This window comes from Dendrobates tinctorius, unplaced genomic scaffold (genome assembly GCF_039654945.1).
Source record: "Dendrobates tinctorius isolate UK_male_01 unplaced genomic scaffold, ASM3965494v1 ptg000156l, whole genome shotgun sequence".
Taxonomy (NCBI): Eukaryota; Metazoa; Chordata; class Amphibia; order Anura; family Dendrobatidae; genus Dendrobates; species Dendrobates tinctorius.
The window spans coordinates 958,181-978,807 of record NW_027361823.1 but is presented as its reverse complement, the minus strand read 5'-3'; the positions used below and the strand labels follow the sequence as shown (position 1 = coordinate 978,807).

Below are 20,627 nucleotides of genomic sequence, written 5' to 3'. Positions count from 1 at the left end.
TTAGATATTTGTAGACAGCTATTAAGTCTCCTCTCAGTCTTCTCTTTTGCAAACTAAACATTCCCAAATCCTGCAACCTTTCCTCATAAGACAGGGTTTGCAGACCGGTCACCATTCTGGTCGCTCTTTTCTGAACTTGCTCCAGTTTGTTGATGTCTTTTTTAAAATGTGGTGCCCAAAACTGGACACAATATTCCAGATGAGGTCTGACCAAAGAGGAGTAGAGGGAAATAATGACTTCACGTGATCTAGACTGTATGCTTCTGTTAATACATCCTAGAATTGCATTTGCCTTTTTTGCTGCTGCATCACACTGTTGACTCATATTCAGTCTGTGATCTATTAGTATACCCAAGTCTTTTTCACATGTGCTGTCACTTAGCCCTATTCCTCCCATTCTATATATGCTTTTTTCATTTTTATTGCCCAGATGTAGTACTTTGCATTTCTCCCTGTTAAAAACCATTCTGTTAGTTGCTGCCCACTTCTCCAGTTTATTTAAATCTTTTTGAATCCTCTCTCTCTCTTCTCTAGTATTAGCTATCCCTCCTAGCTTTGTGTCATCAGCAAATTTAATCAGTTTACCCTCAATTCCTTCATCTAAATCGTTGATAAAGATGTTGAACAATACAGGGCCCAGGACAGAGCCCTGTGGTACCCCACTTGAGACATTCTTCCAACTGGATGTGCAGCCATTTACGACCACTCTTTGGGTCCGATCACTAAGCCAGTTATGAATCCACCTAACAGTTTCCTTGTCCATTCCATACTTAATCATTTTTTCAATAAGGATTGTATGAGAGACTTTGTCAAATGCTTTGCTGAAGTCAAGATATACTATATCTACAGCATTTCCTTGATCCAACCAATCAGTGATACCGTCATAGAAGGAAATTAAGTTAGTCTGACATGACTTATTAGTTACAAACCCATGCTGACTCTGTTTAATCACTTCATTCTTATCCAGGTATTGACATACATGTTGTTTAATAATTTGTTCAAAGATCTTTCCTGGTATAGAAGTCAGACTCACCGGCCTATAGTTACCTGGGTCCACCTTCTTCCCCTTTTTGAAGATAGGAACAACATTTGCTCTTCTCCAGTCTTCTGGCACTTCTCCTGTTCTCCAAGAATTTTCAAAGATTATAGAGAGGGGTTCAAAAATTTCTTCTGCTATCTCCTTCAGTACTCTGGGGTGTAATTCATCTGGACCTGGAGACTTGAATTCATTTAGGCTAGCTAAGTGTTTCCTCACTATCTTTCTGTTTATAGATATCCTGGATTCTTCTATTCCCTTAATAGGACAGTGAATAACAGTTGATGTTACATTTCCTTTCTGAGAGAAAACACTTGCGTGCTTGCCTTTATTTAAGTAGTCAACTTTGTTATTAGCAATCTCTAGTAAACCAATTTGAGGCGACCAGCATTCACAATATCACGCTCTCTCTATGTCTTAACAAGTGAGTTTTGTATTTTCATCCTTTCCAGTATAGCATGCTTAAATATTGTCTGTTCTACAGACAGGTAATATCTGTGTGAAAGATGTGAGGTAGCCTTGCCTGTCATGGTGGAATCATTCTATGTTTGGAAAACATTATGAGGAAATGTGAGTGTTATCTTATTCACTTTATTTAGGTGATGGAGCTCACCCTTTGTTGCCTAATCAAGGTTAATGTAGGCATGCAGCAATGTTGTTATTGCATAATGTTTGTTGCAGTTTTTTTCTGTAATGTTAATGTTACACCAAGTTAAAGAAGGCACAAAGGGTCATTTTGGCCATTGCCAAATTTGTGTTATGGCAAAATTATGTTTGCCTTTAAGCAAAACAAAAAAAAAAAGGCAAAACTAAAAATTTGTCTACTCTAGTTAACGTCTCTGTGTGATTTTTCACTATCCCTCACAACATACACTCACTGGCCACTTTATTAGGTACACCTGTCCAACTGTGTGTTAAGACTTAATTTCTAATCAGCCAATCACATGGCGGCAACTCAGTGCATTTAGGCATGTAGACATGGTCAAGACAATCTCCTGCAGTTCAAACCGAGCATCAGTATGGGGAAGAAAGGTGATTTGAGTGCCTTTGAACGTGGCATGATTGTTGGTACCAGAAGGGCTGGTCTGAGAATTTCAGAAACTGCTGATCTACTGGGATTTTCACGCACAACCATCTCTAGGGTTTACAGAGAATGGTCCGAAAAAGAAAAAAAATCCAGTGAGCGGCAGTTCTGTGGCCGGAAATGCCATGTTGATGCCAGAGGTCAGAGGAGAATGGGCAGACTGGTTCAAGCTGATAGAAAGGCAACAGTGACTCAAATTGCCACCCGTTACAACCAAGGTAGGCAGAAGAGCATCTCTGAACGCACAGTGCGTCGAACTTTGAGGCAGATGGGCTACAGCAGCAGAAGACCACACTGGGTACCACTCCTCTCAGCTAAGAACAGGAAACTGAGGCTACAATTTGCACAAGCTCATCGAAATTGGACAGTAGAAGATTGGAAAAACGTTGCCTGGTCTGATGAGTCTCGATTTCTGCTGCGACATTCGGATGGTAGGGTCAGAATTTGGCGTAAACAACATGAAAGCATGGATCCATCCTGCCTTGTATCAACGGTTCAGGCTGGTGGTGGTGGTGTCATGGTGTGGGGAATTTTTTCTGGGCACTCTTTGGGCCCCTTGGTACCAATTGAGCATCGTTGCAATGCCACAGCCTACCTGAGTATTGTTGCTGACCATGTCCATCCCTTTATGACCACAATGTACCCAACATCTGATGGCTACTTTCAGCAGGATAATGCGCCATGTCATAAAGCTCGAATTATCTCAGATTGGTTTCTTGAACATGACAATGAGTTTACTGTACTCAAATGGCCTCCTCAGTCACCAGATCTCAATCCAATAGAGCATCTTTGGGATGTGGTGGAACGGGAGATTCGCATCAGGGATGTGCAGCCGACAAATCTGCGCCAACTGTGTGATGCCATCATGTCAATATGGTCCAAAATCTCTGAGGAATGCTTCCAGCACCTTGTTGAATCTCTGCCACGAAGAATTGAGGCAGTTCTGAAGGCAAAAGGGGGTCCAACCCCTTACTAGCATGGTGTACCTAATAAAGTGGCCAGTGAGTGTACTAACAGACACCAACCAAAGCAAAGAGACACTCATAGAATCATAAAAAGGCTTGAGTAATATATATTTAGATACACTTTTAAAAAAATAAATTATAACAGACACAGCATTCTCTTGCCAAGAAGTTGCCCCCTCAGGTGAGATAAAGTAATTCGTGAATATATCACGCACTTTGAGGCCAGAGAGCGGTCTACGTTGAGGGATGATAGGTGGTCTCACCCTGCGCACATTGTCCGGCCTACTCACAACACCATCAGAGGAGGAACAATCATGTATCCTGGTGAAGTTATGCAGAACAACACAGGCTTTGACAACTTCATTCACATTTTGCTCACTCAACTGAATGGCAGACTGGAGTACCCGCCATTTGGCACAAAGAATCCCAAAGGAACACTCCACCAGTCGCCTAGCACGTGACAGGCGCAAGTTAAAAATTCTGCGCCTGTGGTCAAGGTTGCGCCGGGGATATGGCCTCATGACATTACGTGATAACTGAAAGGCCTCATTTGCCACAAGGACATAAGGGACTGATTGTTCAGGGGAGCCTGGTAGCTGGCGTGGTGGTGGTAGATCCAACTGGTTGGTGCGTAGCCGCCGACCCATTATGGAAGTATTGAAGACTCTAGAGTCTCCCGTCCTTCCATAGGCCCCAATGTCAACAATTATAAACTTGTATTGAGGGTCTACCAGAGCCAACAATACAACAGAAAAGTATTGCTTATAATTGAAGAATTGGGAGCCTGAGTTCGGCGGCTTACGCACCCTGATATGTTTGCCATCCAGGGCCCCAATACAATTTGGAAACTGGCAGTCCTCCTCAAAGTCCCTTGAAATCCTTAACCAGTCTTCCATCCTGGGCTCGGGTAGGACCACCTAATGGAGTCTTGTCCAGATTTCTGCACATGTAGACCTCACTATGCCCGAAATGGTTGACTTTCCAATGAGAAACTCATGGTGGAGGGTGGCATAAGACAGGCCAGTGGACAGGAAGCTGTAGAACAACAGAAATAGTACAGGTTAGAATGGCTAAAGTAAAAAAAAAATCAGTTACATGCCGACCAAACTTGGTAGGAAATGAGCGAGAACAACACACACATATTTGGTGGCACAATGACTAAGTGATATGCAGTACATATTAGATGTAACATTCTGCTGTGTCAGGTGAAACATATTTTGAGTAAGATGAGGGTATTAAACTTTGTCCAAGAAGGCCAAAAAACATAAATTAACACACAGATTATGAACATAGAGAATGTGGTTGTGTAGTACATACCGTATTGTGAGTAGAAGTCGCTCCTCTGCAGATATGGCTTTGCGCATCCTAGTGTCCTGAAAGGTGATCCCAGGGCGCACTGTCTCCAAGAGGCGATCAAATGTGGAAATGCTCATTCGACAGTACTGGTAAAATTTCTCCGGATGCTCCCGCAGAGACGAATAGAGGCGGTGAAAATGACCTCTTGTGAGTCGTTGCCTCAAAAGTGGATGTACCCACATGCGTCTCCTCCTCCGCGGATCCACTATCACAGGATATGGTTGGCCAAAGCGCCGTGACAAAAGCCAGGTAAAGAGAACCTGCTCGGTTGTATTGAATGTCAGACCCTCTGCCATGCTGCACAAAGAACACCAACACACCTCGTGAAAGCAAGGTGACAAATGTACAGAATGTAGGCAGCCACCTGTTTCTGAGTGTCTAAATAGGGTGCAGGCTAATGATTTAAATTGTTTGCAAGCCTCAAAACCGTTAAATGTCCATTTTGCAAGGCTGCGAGAAAATCTCGTCATACGGATTGCATACGGATTACATACGGATACACACATGCGCGACCTCACCTTGCTTACGGATGACCTACGGACCACTATTTAGTGGTCATTGATCCGTATTACGCATGTAAAATACGGAGCGTATTTTGCGCAGGTTAGTGTGACTCCAGCCTTACGTTGATGCCTTGACGTTTCGAAGGTTGGAAATCTAGAACTGCGATGCACACTGTGCGACTCACTGCTGCCTTGGTAAAAAAACAAACACTCTTAAGATTGTCTACAAGTGTGTTTCGATACTCCAGCATGTGCACATCCTTTTCCAGGGGGGAAGCATCTGGTTAAATTTACTCTTGTACCGTGGATCTAGCATAGTGGCAACCCAGTAGTCAGCACTATTTCTAATCCTAAGAATACAGGTATCATGTTGAAGATAGTGCAGCAAAAAGGTGCTCATGTGTCGGGCGCTTCCATTAGGTCTAAGTCCATGGTGTGTGGGTGGTGGGGTAACACTCAGGCTTGCATCCTCCATCCCCTCCCGTCGACTATGGACAACAGAGAGGGGATCATTATTCTCTTCATCTCCTGACAGTTGCGAGCACATCATCTCTTCCTCCTCGTCCTCCTCCATATTTTTCTCGACTCCTGCACCTTCACTAACAGTTTGTCTGGTACCATGAGCCCCCCAGGATCGCTTTAATCCACCCTCCCATGGCAACCCCCTGTGCAATGACAGTTCAGAACTTAGAAATATTGTTATCCTTCCCGCATCCTCCTCTGCTTCCACTTCTTCCTCTTAGCCCACCACCTCCTCCCGCAGACTATTCAAAGTGTGCTCCAGCATGTAGATGACCGGAATAGTGATGCTGATGATGGCATTGTCAATGTTAACCATCTTAGTAGCCATTTTGAAACTGTGCAGAAGGAAGCAGAGGTCCTTCATCTGTGTCCACTCCACAAGCATGATTTTCACGACGTCCATACTACGTTGGCCCAAGCTATGCAAATGGACATACTGAACAAGGACTCGTCGCTGTTGCCACAGTCGCTGCAACATGTGCAGAGTGGAATTCCACAGTGTGAGCACATCGCATATCAGCTAGTTGACCAGTAGGCTGAAATACCTCTGTAGCGATGCAAGTCGTCGACTTGCGGGGTGCAATAGGCAGAAGTGAGCACACAGCGACCATGCTTTCTGCAGCAGCGCATCCAGGCCAGGATAGTGGCGGAGAAATTTCTGTACCACCAGGTTGAGGACATGAGCCATGCATGGCAAGTGTGTGAGGTTGCCACAGCGTAGGGCTGCCACCAAGTTGGCACTGTTATCGCACATGGCCTTCCCTGGCTCCAGGTTCAATGAAGACAGCCATTGCTTTATCTCGGCCTGGATAGCTGTCCATAACTCTTGAGCTGTGTGACTGCGATCTCCAAGGCATATTAATTTAAACACTGTGTGATTGCAGTGAGCCCTGGCTGCTCAGTGGTGAGGTGGGGGGGATTAAATCTGTTTGTTTGTCCTGCAAGCCTTGAGGATTCCAAGACTTGTGGAGCAGCCCCTTGACTGACTGCTCCCACAGCCACCATTGTCACCCAGTGCAGAGTCAACGAGATGTAATGCCCCTGCCCATGTTTGCTCGTTCAGGTGTAAGTGGTGAAATGTACCCTGGCAGACATAGGTTTTTTTTCAGGTAATGGGTGATGTTATTTGCAACATGCTGGTGTAGCACAGGCACAGCTTTCTTAGAGTGGTAATGGCGACTCTGTAGCTGTTACAGAGGGACTGTGACGGCCATCAACTTTTGGAAACCGTCTGTATCCACCAGGCGGAAAGGCAGCATTTCTGTGGTCAACAGATTGGAGATGATGGAGTTCAAGCTCTTAACTTTCGCTTGTGTAGAAGGAAACATTCTTTTCCGTGACCACAACAGCGGGACCGAGGGATGGCTGCTGTGCAGCAGGCATCTCCACTTCTGTAACAGCTGAGGGGCTCTCACTCACCCCGACTGTAGGGGGTAAACAAGTGGAGCCAGAGATCTGTGTGAGAACACTTGTCAAGTAGCCCGTCCACTAACAGATGTTGTCAGTTGTCTTCGGATAGAACGATTGTTTGTACAGTAGAGCTTTCAGTAATATTACCACCAAACCCACGTACACGTCGCGCACAAAGCATTTTCCCCCTTCCACCATGACTTCGCTTTTTCCCAGTCATGTTGCATATAGCCTTCCCCTCTTGTAACCTGCGGTTTCACAACCTTAGGCCTACAGCTGTCAGTCACCTGTCACTAAACAGTCACTATTTTCTTAGATAGGGTGCCTGAAAAACACTGTTATACCTAATTATTTTTAAGAGGAAATGTGGCCTTCTGATTTTTGATTAGCAAATGGGGCCTCCTGAGTCCTGACTGCAACACATTATTAGCCCAAATGATTATGAGTAGAAAATGTGGACTCCTGCCTGCAGAACGCTATTATCCCTAAAGATTTTTACTATGAAATGGAGCTTCCTAGCTGAACCCCAATATTAGGCCTAATGATTTTGACTAGCAAATGGGGCCTCCTGAGTCCTGACTGCAACAAAGTTTTTGTTAAGGGCTAGTGGAACGCACCAAATAATTATGATGGTAAGAGGTGCGTTCGCAGCCCGGGGTCCACCGTGCAGAGATGTAACCTGTTGCTAGGTAATGGTGGATAGTAGCACACTCGGGTTACCTCACCCAGAGTGTACGAGGCGAACCCTGTTACTTCACAAGGTCGCACTAATGTGACCACATCGCTTGCGCTCATAACATACAACTGCCCAAAGGCACGGAGTCAGAGTCCTTCTAGACCCACCTGCGCACGGAGCCGCAGCAGCAGCGCTAGAGAGTGATGCTAGGAAAATGCTGTTCCCTATTAGCTGTCACAAGGTGCAGCGGATAGACTTGTACCGCCCAGAGGTACGGGAGATATGGCAGCACTATGGCGCTAACCTTTGTGCTTAGACTGGAGCACTGTTGGACATGCTTTGCCACCATAAGGCGCTGACTCAAGCTAAACTAACCATTGTTTTATCTCCTGCACATCTAGCAGTTCTCTAAATGCTGAGCTCTGTATAACCCCACCCACATCACTGATTGGCAGCTTTCTGCGTATGCTGCTGAGAACAATGACAGCCTATCATATTTATTTCACTGGCATCAATTAGCTTTGAACCAGTGAAAAATATCACAATCCCTTTTATCCCAGATGCAGGAATTTATTTTAATATGACCTAAAATATGAAAACATAAAAGCACACGGAGGTATAATAACATTTGTGGTTAATGCTCAAATAAAATATGTTAAAATTAATAATTTTATAATTCAGATTGTTTTGCATTCTGAGGGAATCAAGAATCCTAGGGGAAAAAAAACAATCACTCATTGTCACGGGCGTGTCAGAGCTTGCAGACACTCGGACCTCATCTAGCCGCAGAAGGTCTCGGGTTGGCTTTTCAGACTCCTTCCTAGTTCTTCTGGCTTTAGGACCCAGTGGCAACCTCTCCTGGCTCTAGTTGACAAATGTGTGTTTATCGGTGGTGGGGATTGACTAGCACTCATCCTGTTCTTCCCATTGCAGGGCTTATCGCCAGGATCAGGCAAGGATTAGTGTATCCTGCTCGGCGATAGGTGCGGAACCTATGTACGGATGATAGGGCAGATAGGGTTAGATCTGTCTAGGGGTCTCCACTCCCCCCTTCCCTAGTGTTTGGTTCCCTTTCCCTTATCCCTTCGTGTTGCACTTAGTCTCCCTTCACTGTGCACTCATTGGCTGTTGTCCAACTACATTGCAATAATGTATAATTCATCTGTCAACGAACTAGAAATAAAGAACTTTTTTGAACAAAATGTGTCTATTCAAGTAAGCGATGTGATAAACTGGACAGCATTGTGATGATGAAAGAAAAGGCAGATACCTGAGGGTGATGGTGAGAAGGTATTGGTGACCTTTTATATGGTAAATTACAGCTTGGTTATAAGAAGCAAGCAAAAGAATTCTGTTCATTCTTAGGCTTGGCCGTGAACCGTTCATGTGCACAAACTCTTGACTCTAAGTCTAAGATCATTTTTCAAGGAAAGGATGAACATTTCAAGTTTCGGAAAATCAGACTTCAAGCAGCTGTTATGAAAAGATTTGGGTTTTGGCTTTCAGGGAATTTGTGCGCTCCACTTATTCGCGTTTTTCAAAGTACCACCTAAAATGTTCAAAATATGCAGTGTAGAGTAAGTCACTGTCCTTTATCTCATTGTATGGATAACAGCAAGTCCACCCAGATGTACTAATGCATGGATACACTAAGCTTTCCCATATAAATATCGGATTAGGGATGTTAACACACCCAAATTTCACACTGTAATCCGGGATCATTTTGCAATTTGGTAAAAATGTGAATGCAAACACCTAGGCGAAGAGAGCAGAACAACACTCTGGACCCAGACAGAAGGAACCATTTCTATCTACTGAGACCTTGCAATATGAATTCTACTTGAGGATGGAAATGTTTTTCTTTAAAACCATTGCTAATTATACTCTAATTATGAGCGATTAGAAAGCATTGTTTCTTATGTCTTTCTTTGTAGTCACATAATGGATCTCATTATCTTTTTAGAAACGTAACAACTTTTCACTAGGATTTTATTTCACTGATAAGAGGTTACAGAACCAAATCCTGATGTATCCTCTTATCATAAATTTCCAGTAATATGTTCCACTTACCTCCATATTTCTCGTTTTCTCTGTTCTAAGAAGCTGCGGACTGTGATAGTTCTCATATGTACTAATATATAACTGTAGCCAGTAGGCCTAGGTTCCGTAAATGAGAAGAGAAACCTTTACTTCTACACCGCACCTTCCAACATAGCTAATCTGGGCCTCATGGAGGTGTTTGATATTGCCAATCCATCCTCCTGGGATTCATATACTCAAAGACTCATGTTTTTCTTGAAAGCTAATAAAGTATCTTACAACATTCGGAGGCGTGCTGTGCTCTCATAGGTTCAGAAGCTTTTGATAACATCCACTCCCCAGTATCCTCTGGTAAACTAAGTGACCTCTTATTTGAGGAAATCATTACTGGATTAAAATCATTTTACACCTACCCTGTCAGAAACTGCAGGGCACTGTAAATTCAGCAAAGGGAGCCATCTTCTTGAAATTGCAGTTTACAGGGTCAGAAAATCCTATCCTGACAGCAATGGAGGCAAAACGTGAGCAGAAGAAATATTTCCCGTAGATTGTTACTTGACATTTATCTCATGTACAGCTGGCATTAGACTTGAAAACGAAATGATGAAGGGTCAGATCCATCATATGAGAGACACTAACTGTGTCAAATCCCATTGAGTTCTATAATGGTCTGTACAATTTTAGTACCAGAAAAAAAAAAAAAGATTGGCACTTTTAGCGTCAGCTTAGCCGCTGGTTTCTTTATTTTTTGTTGCTTGTATGTAGCAACTAGTAAGCGGTTTTTGAGCGGAAGTCTCCTGAACAATGCACCGGTCACTTCTTTTAACGACTTCACGTCTTCACAAACGTGAAGCAGTTAAAAGATTATCAAAACACTGGCAAGTTGTTTTTATATTACAGTGCATAAATGTATAAATATAATGCAGCTCTGCCAGTGGTCACCTGGCAGCTCTAAAATGGCTACCATGGAGAGGATTAGTGCAAGCCCCTCTTCTCACCATATGCCATGGCCTTCACCATTTAATTTGGATTGAAACAGGGGCCCCAGGGCTGGGTCCACAGAATAAGCTGCTGTACGGTGGTGCAGGCTGGCAGGAGTGAACAGATAGCAGGGTCAGAATCAAGAGGGCAGGAAAAGGACAAAATCAGAAGATACAGAATTAGTCAAAAAAACAAGCTGAGGTCAAAAACAGGAAACAAATACACTATGCTGGATACCCATTAATATGTAGACCACACACCAGTTCCTTCATGACTTGAAAAAAGTTATCTACAAAATAAAAGAACATTTCTCACTGCTTCTATTCTCCATACTACATGCAACTGTGACCCTATTTCCTTACATCTCTTACAGTCCCTTTTCTCAAGCTGTCACCAGTCACCTAACTAAAATATTTAATCTCTCTCACGTGGCATCTTTCCCTCCTCATTTAAACACGCCAGCATACATCCATTACTTAAAAAAACAACCCTGCTAACTACAGACCTGTCTCTAATCTTCCCTTCATCTCTAAACTCTTGTAAGGGTACCGTTACACTATGCGACGCATCAGCGATCCCGACAACGATACGACCTGGTAAGGATCGCTGGTACGTTGCTAAATGGTCGCTAGTAAGCTGCCAAACAGGCAGATCTACTCAATGACACAGCAACGGTCCGGCGATCCATATAACGACCTAGGCGGTCATTGGTACCTTGTCACACAACGGCGCCCCCCCCCCCCCCTAGTAAATTTTTAAAAACGGTAGTAATTAATCTGGTTCATACAGATTCATATCTATCCTGTAAAAATTTGTACAATAGTGGACATTTTAATTTAGAGAAATAGAGAAAAGATGTCTTAACACAAGGATATCAGCGCCATCACCGCACATACAAGAACCACACAGAAGAATCCAGAAGAGGGGTCTATATACCACACACGATGTGTATGACCTGTATACACCATACACTACAGTATATATACTGCACACGATGTGTATTACCTGTATACACCATACACTCCAGTCTATATACCGCACACGATGTGTATGACCTGTATACACCATACACTACAGTATATATACCGCACACGATGTGTATGACCTGTATACACCATACACTACAGTATATATACTGCACACGATGTGTATGACCTGTATACACCATACACTACAGTTTATATACTGCACACGATGTGTATAACCTGTATACACCATACACTACAGTATATACAGTGGGGCAAAAAAGTATTTAGTCAGTCAGCAATAGTGCAAGTTCCACCACTTAAAAAGATGAGAGGCGTCTGTAATTTACATCATAGGTAGACCTCAACTATGGGAGACAAACTGAGAAAAAAAAATCCAGAAAATCACATTGTCTGTTTTTTTTTCATTTTATTTGCATATTATGGTGGAAAATAAGTATTTGGTCAGAAACAAGCAATCAAGATTTCTGGCTCTCACAGACCTGTAACTTCTTCTTTAAGAGTCTCCTCTTTCCTCCACTCATTACCTGTAGTAATGGCACCTGTTTAAACTTGTTATCAGTATAAAAAGACACCTGTGCACACCCTCAAACAGTCTGACTCCAAACTCCACTATGGTGAAGACCAAAGAGCTGTCAAAGGACACCAGAAACAAAATTGTAGCCCTGCAAGACTGAATCTGCAATAGCCAACCAGCTTGGAGTGAAGAAATCAACTGTGGGAGCAATAATTAGAAAATGGAAGACATACAAGACCACTGATAATCTCCCTCGATCTGGTGCTCCACGCAAAATCCCACCCCGTGGGGTCAGAATGATCACAAGAACGGTGAGCAAAAATCCCAGAACCACACGGGGGGACCTAGTGAATGAACTGCAGAGAGCTGGGACCAATGTAACAAGGCCTACCATAAGTAACACACTACGCCACCATGGACTCAGATCCTGCAGTGCCAGACGTGTCCCACTGCTTAAGCCTGTACATGTCCGGGCCCGTCTGAAGTTTGCTAGAGAGCATTTGGATGATCCAGAGGAGTTTTGGGAGAATGTCCTATGGTCTGATGAAACCAAACTGGAACTGTTTGGTAGAAACACAACATGTCGTGTTTGGAGGAAAAAGAATACTGAGTTGCATCCATCAAACACCATACCTACTGTAAAGCATGGTGGTGGAAACATCATGCTTTGGGGCTGTTTCTCTGCAAAGGGGCCAGGACGACTGATCCGGGTACATGAAAGAATGAATGGGGCCATGTATCGTGAGATTTTGAGTGCAAACCTCCTTCCATCAGCAAGGGCATTGAATATGAAACGTGGCTGGGTCTTTCAACATGACAATGATCCAAAGCACACCGCCAGGGCAACGAAGGAGTGGCTTCGTAAGAAGCATTTCAAGGTCCTGGAGTGGCCTAGCCAGTCTCCAGATCTCAACCCTATAGAAAACCTTTGGAGGGAGTTGAAAGTCCGTGTTGCCAAGCGAAAAGCCAAAAACATCACTGCTCTAGAGGAGATCTGCATGGAGGAATGGGCCAACATACCAACAACAGTGTGTGGCAACCTTGTGAAGACTTACAGAAAACGTTTGACCTCTGTCATTGCCAACAAAGGATATATCACAAAGTATTGAGATGAAATTTTGAATCTGACCAAATACTTATTTTCCACCATAATATGCAAATAAAATGAAAAAAAAACAGACAATGTGATTTTCTGGATTTTTTTTTCTCAGTTTGTCTCCCATAGTTGAGGTCTACCTATGATGTAAATTACAGACGCCTCTCATCTTTTTAAGTGGTGGAACTTGCACTATTGCTGACTGACTAAATACTTTTTTGCCTCACTGTATACTGCACACGATGTGTATGACCTGTATACACCATACACTACAGTCTATATACCACACACGATGTGTATGACCTGTATACACCATACACTACAGTCTATATACCGCACACGATGTGTATGACCTGTATACACCATACACTCCAGTCTATATACCGCACATGATGTGTATGACCTGTATACACCATACACTACAGTTTATATACCACACACGATGTGTATGACCTGTATACACCATACACTACACTCTATATACCGCACACGATGTGTATGACCTGTATACACCATACACTACAGTCTATATACCGCACACGATGTGTATTACCTGTATAGACCATACACTACACTCTATATACCGCACACGATGTGTATGACCTGTATACACCATACACTACAGTTTATATACCACACACGATGTGTATGACCTGTATACACCATACACTACACTCTATATACCGCACACGATGTGTATGACCTGTATACACCATACACTACAGTCTATATACCGCACATGATGTGTATGACCTGTATACACCATACACTACAGCACATACTGTATACTGCACACGATGTGTATGACCTGTATACACCATACACTACAGTATATATACCGCACACGATGTGTATGACCTGTATACACCATATACTCCACTCTATATACCGCACACGATGTGTATGACCTGTATACACCATACACTACAGTTTATATACCACACACGATGTGTATTACCTGTATACACCATACACTACAGTCTATATACCGCACATGATGTGTATGACCTGTATACACCATACACTACAGTCTATATACCACACACGATGTGTATGACCTGTATACACCATACACTACAGTCTATATACCGCACATGATGTGTATGACCTGTATACACCATACACTACAGTTTATATACCGCACACGATGTGTATGACCTGTATACACCATACACTACAGTCTATATACCGCACATGATGTGTATGACCTGTATACACCATACACTACAGTTTATATACCACACACGATGTGTATGACCTGTATACACCATACACTCCACTCTATATACCGCACACGATGTGTATGACCTGTATACACCATACACTACAGTCTATATACCGCACATGATGTGTATGACCTGTATACACCATACACTACAGCATATATACTGCACACGATGTGTATGACCTGTATACACCATACACTACAGTATATATACCGCACACGATGTGTATGACCTGTATACACCATATACTACTCTATATACCACACACAATGTGTATGACCTGTATACACCATACACTACAGTATATATACACCACACACGATGTGTATGACCTGTATACACCATACACTACAGTATATATACACCACACACGATGTGTATGACCTGTATACACCATACACTACAGCATATATACCGCACACGATGTGTATGACCTGTATACACCATATACTACTCTATATACCACACACGATGTGTATGACCTGTATACACCATACACTCCACTCTATATACCGCACACGATGTGTATGACCTGTATACACCATACACTACAGTATATATACTGCACACGATGTGTATGACCTGTATACACCATACACTACAGTCTATATACACCACACACGATGTGTATGACCTGTATACACCATACACTACAGTTTATATACCACACACGATGTGTATGACCTGTATACACCATATACTACAGTTTATATACCACACACGATGTGTATGACCTGTATACACCATACACTACAGTATATATACTGCACACGATGTGTATGACCTGTATACACCATACACTACAGCATATATACCGCACACGATGTGTATGACCTGTATACACCATATACTACTCTATATACCACACACGATGTGTATGACCTGTATACACCATACACTCCACTCTATATACCGCACACGATGTGTATGACCTGTATACACCATACACTACAGTATATATACTGCACACGATGTGTATGACCTGTATACACCATACACTACAGTCTATATACACCACACACGATGTGTATGACCTGTATACACCATACACTACAGTTTATATACCACACACGATGTGTATGACCTGTATACACCATATACTACAGTTTATATACCACACACGATGTGTATGACCTGTATACACCATACACTACAGTCTATATACCGCACACGATGTGTATGACCTGTATACACCATACACTCCACTCTATATACCGCACACGATGTGTATGACCTGTATACACCATACACTACACTCTATATACCACACACGATGTGTATGACCTGTATACATCATACACTACAGTCTATATACCGCACACGATGTGTATGACCTGTATACACCATACACTACAGTCTATATACCACACACGATGTGTATGACCTGTATACACCATACACTACAGTCTATATACCACACACGATGTGTATGACCTGTATACATCATACACTACAGTCTATATACCGCACACGATGTGTATGACCTGTATACACCATACACTACAGTCTATATACCGCACACGATGTGTATGACCTGTATACACCATACACTACAGTCTATATACCACACACGATGTGTATGACCTGTATACACCATACACTCCACTCTATATACCGCACACGATGTTTATGACCTGTATACATCATACACTACAGTCTATATACCGCACATGATGTGAAAATAGTCATTTTTCATTAAGCCGGGGCTATATGTCGACTTTGGCCATGAAACAGCGGCATCTATAATGCAGGCGAATGGGGTCGCATTGTGACCCGCTAGGTACCGCCTCAAAGGATCAGAACCAGTTGGATTTTCTTTTAAACTTGATTGTCACAGTTGCAATACCTTGTGGGTCATAATGCGACCCCGTCAATGGAGCAGCAGCAGCCTAGAGCAATTTTTGGCCGTTTGTGTCACAGTCAATGTCACCTTCTTTGATGTAATGGACGTGAAAGGTATATAAATGCTATTAAAAACAATGTCCTTTTTTTTATATGACATTTTCTTAGTAAATATTAATATAAAACTGATTAGCTGTGGTGTGGGGGGGGGGACCAACTTTAGGACCCCCTTAAATCCCCAAATAGTCACTCTACATTAAGGCTATTTGCCCACGTAGCGTTTTCCATGCAGAATATTCCTGAGCGGAAATGCACGCCCTCCTCCCAGGAAAACGCATGCGTTTTATGAAGCGCTTTTGACGCTTTTGTTAAACGTTTTCCTATGCGTTTTTGCTATACAATTGAATGTATACGGAAATGTGTGCGTTTCCGCAAAATTATTGAACATGCTGCGTTTTTTTCCGCTTAGGCTAGTTTCACACTTGCTTTTTTTTGCAGCGCGTTTTTCCCGCAAAAAAACGCATTGAAAAAACGCATACATAAGCATACAACTGCTGCGTTTTTTTCAAGCATTTTTATGAGCATGCATGAAAAAAACGCAGCGTTTTTATGCGTTTGTATGCGTTTTTAGCGCGTTTTTACCGCGTTTGCGTTTTTTTCCAACATTTTTAGGTGGCCCCTCACACTACCCAAACCCTGACTTTACTAACCCTAACCCTGACCCTAACCCTAACCCTGACCCTAACCCTAACCCTAACCCTGACCCTAACCCTTAACCAAACCATACTTAACCCTAATCCTGACCCTAACCCTGACCCTAATCCTTAACAAAACCATACTTAACCCTAACCCTGACCCTAACCCTAACCCTGACCCTGACCCTAACCCTAACCCTGACCCTAACCCTAACCCTGACCCTAACCCTTAACCAAACCATACTTAACCCTAATCCTGACCCTAACCCTGACCCTAATCCTTAACAAAACCATACTTAACCCTAACCCTGACCCTAACCCTAACCCTGACCCTAACCCTAACCCTAACCCTGACCCTAACCCTAACCCTAACCCTTAACAAAACCATACTTAACCCTAATCCTGACCCTAACCCTGACCCTAACCCTTAACCAAACCATACTAAACCCTAACCCTGGCCCAAAACCCAACCCTAACCCTAACCCTGACCCTAACCCTAACCCTAAACCCCCTTAACTAACCCTAACTCTAACTCAAACCCCTAAATTCCATGGTTAAAAAAAAAAACGCATATGCAAAAAAACGCTTACATGAGCATGCCAGTGCGCACATATGCGCATCCATAGGCTATAATGGCCATTTTTAGCGCAAAACGTGCACATATGTGCGCATGCGCTTTTTTGCAGGGCCAAAAAATGCAACATGATGCGTCTGGAAAATCCAATCGCACACCCCAAAAAAACGCAGCGCATGAAAATCGCATACATGCGCTTACAAGCGCGCAGGTATGCGCACCCATGTTAAATATAGGGGAAAAAACGCATGCGCAGGTTAGCGTTTTTTTCCAGCGCTAAAAAACGCAAATGTGAAACCAGCCTTAGCGTTTCCGCAGCAGAAAAAACGCACCATTAGCACAACATGTGCGTTTTCCATTATATTACATTGGATGCTTTTCTTAAGCGTTTCTGCAGCAGAAACGCTTGTCTAAAAGCGCTGCGGAAACGCTTAAAAAACACAACGTGGGCACACAGCCTAAAAGAGAGATATATGACTGAACTGCAATACCAGACACAGCCCATAGACAAGAGGGCGCTAACAAAGCAGAACTTTTCACAATCCCATTAATGTGGTGACCTCATATGTGCAGCCACTGGGAATGGGGAACCTGGTATCCCATGGATGATGGGGTCCTTAAGCCTCCTGCATGACCTAATATTAGCTCAATTATTGATCAAATCTAGCATCACAATTTAGCATTTAGGCCAGAGTCACACTAGCGATAAAATCGCATTGCATTTGTCCCAATGTTATTCAATGGTGCTGTTCCCATCATGCATTTTTTTATTGGATCCGTTCATCGGACCGAGACAATCGCAGCATGCTGCGATTGTCACCGATTTTCGGATCGGATTCGCCAATGCAAGTCTATGGATGCGATTAAAAATCGCATGGAAAACGCACCACACGTGTGACTTGCGATTAAATCGCAAGACTTCTCCAGGTCAACAGGAAAGAGCATCAGGCATTGGCATTGGATGTCAACTTGATGCTTAGATGCGAATAAAATCGGTTCATCGCCAGAAAATCTGATAATAGACGGATCCCTGGACAAGAAATCTTTGTGCGATCTCGAACCGTTAAAATCGGTCCGAATTTTTAATGGTTGTGTGTGACTCCAGCTTTAGTTCAGAAATAGCCACAAGATGTTCTGCAGAAGCTTGCACCTGCAAACCAAACCATATCACTAAGCAGAGGACATGGAGCATAGTTCTAATAGTCCAAAACTTTACCTACAACCTCTTCAACTTATGGGAATATTTGCTGAATATGTCAATATTGGCCAAGATGTTCTGCAGCAGCTTCCACCTTTACAAAACACACTGCATCATCAGGTTGAGTTGAGGCCAGGCCTAAGGGTATGTGCACACGTAGTGAAATCTGCTGCGTTTCCGCACCGGTTTTGGATCTGCGGAAACGCAGCAGATTCTGCTGAGTTGCACAGTACCTTTATTTTCAATGGAAAAAAAAACGCAGTGCACATGCTGCGGATTTTTCCGCGCGGTTTTGCTGTGGTTTACAATCCGCAGCATGTCAATTGTTTGGTGCAGAAACGCTGCAGTTTTACACCTCATCCATTATGAGGTGTAAAACCGCAGGGCAAAACCGCAGATAAACCGCAGGACTTTTGTCCTGCGGATTTACCTGCGGTTTTCTCTCCAAAATCCGCACACCCAAAAAACTACGTGTGCACATACCCTTATTTATAGTCCTACATGGTAAATTACTGCATCATTTCTATCTACAAACTGCAATTGTTCAACTTCTATGGGACTACAAGTCCCAGTACATCAAACACTACATGTGGCCAAGATGTTCTGCAGCAGCCACTCCTCTACTTTACATTTACCAGCATGTCATAAAAAACTTGTCAACTAGAAACAGGTTGCAAACCTCATAAAGTGCAACCTTGCCAAGATGTTCTGCGGCAGCAATGCAAGGTAACAATTTGTAGCAGTCCACAAGTTACTGTTGTGGGACTATAATCCCCAGCAGGTTTTAGGTAAAGAGTAATAAGCTGTAGCTGCTGGAGAACTTGAAGTCCCAGCATATAAAGCTGGATTAATAGGGAAGAGTAGAAGTGTCTGTGGACTACAAATCCCAGGATATCATAGATTCACTAGATGCATAGTTTGGAGCTAACCATAGTGACCCTTGGAAGATGTTCTGCAGCAGCAGCAAGGTAGTAGTACTCACACAGCTCTGCCAGAAAGTCTCCTCCAGGAGCTCCAGTTGAACATGGTCCTCAGGGAAGGTGTGGGGGTCTCTCTCTAGGTGTCCGGAGGTCCCCTGTCCTGCTCTCAGCTCTCTCGCTTCACACAGTCACCTGGAGGCTTCAGACAGCGTTCAGAGGCGTGTTTACATAGCACGCTGTTTATGACAGCCTCTGAACCCTGTCTGAACTCCAGCGCACTGCTGGGTGCCATAGCAACGCCAGGGGTCTCAGCCTGCTCTGCATTGTCCTGCCCGCCCCCTGTCAGCTGTGTGTGGCTGCCTGGCCGCTCTCAAAGTCCTACTTTCACTGCGCGCCCCTGCTTCTAGGGGGGCAGCTGCCCCACGGTGGGTAGTACGCCCATGGCTGGGACTGGGAGTTCTAATTCTCCCTGTGCCTCTGTTGCATAGCACTTATCTGACTGCAGGGGGCGGCGCCGCGCTGCCGCCCCCTCCTGAGTGCCGCCTGAGCTCACTTCTCAACTTGGTTCATGGATGATGTCGCCCTGTGCGCACCAGTTGTCAGCTCTTCCTTCTGAGCTATTCAGCTCGCTGGACAGTTCCGTGCTTATCCAAATATGGAAAAACCTGTATCGGAGATATGTGTGTACTACGTGTGGCAACCGTGTGCCATCTGTGTTCCGCATCAGGACCACATGGACGGCGGCCGGGGAAGTAGCGCTACTGTAAGCCGCTGTTCCCCGGCAGCTGGTGCTGAAGCCGGCTGTCATCTATTCTCCCTGCTCTGCCACAATCAGCTCGAGCAGAGGAGAATGAATGGATTGATTGATTGAATGAATGAATGAGTGAATGAAAAACTGACCTGCTGTGACCTCCGAACCGTGGAAGAATGCAAGTGCTGAGGTCACTGTGTCAGAGCTTGAACTGCCGTGACCTCATCACTTGCATTTTTCACACGGTCC

General features: G+C 43.7%; 1 protein-coding gene across 1 annotated transcript in view; it reads right to left on the bottom strand.

The window, feature by feature from the left end:
* LOC141051266 (solute carrier family 22 member 15-like) overlaps nucleotides 1-20,021 on the bottom strand; it is a 353,709-nt gene extending 333,688 nt beyond the window's left edge. Inside the window, exon 1 of the mRNA XM_073548125.1 lies at nucleotides 19,690-20,021. The gene's annotated coding sequence lies outside the window, so the exon portion shown is untranslated. The remainder of the gene's footprint in view (nucleotides 1-19,689) is intronic.
* Nucleotides 20,022-20,627: the final 606 nt, after the last annotated feature.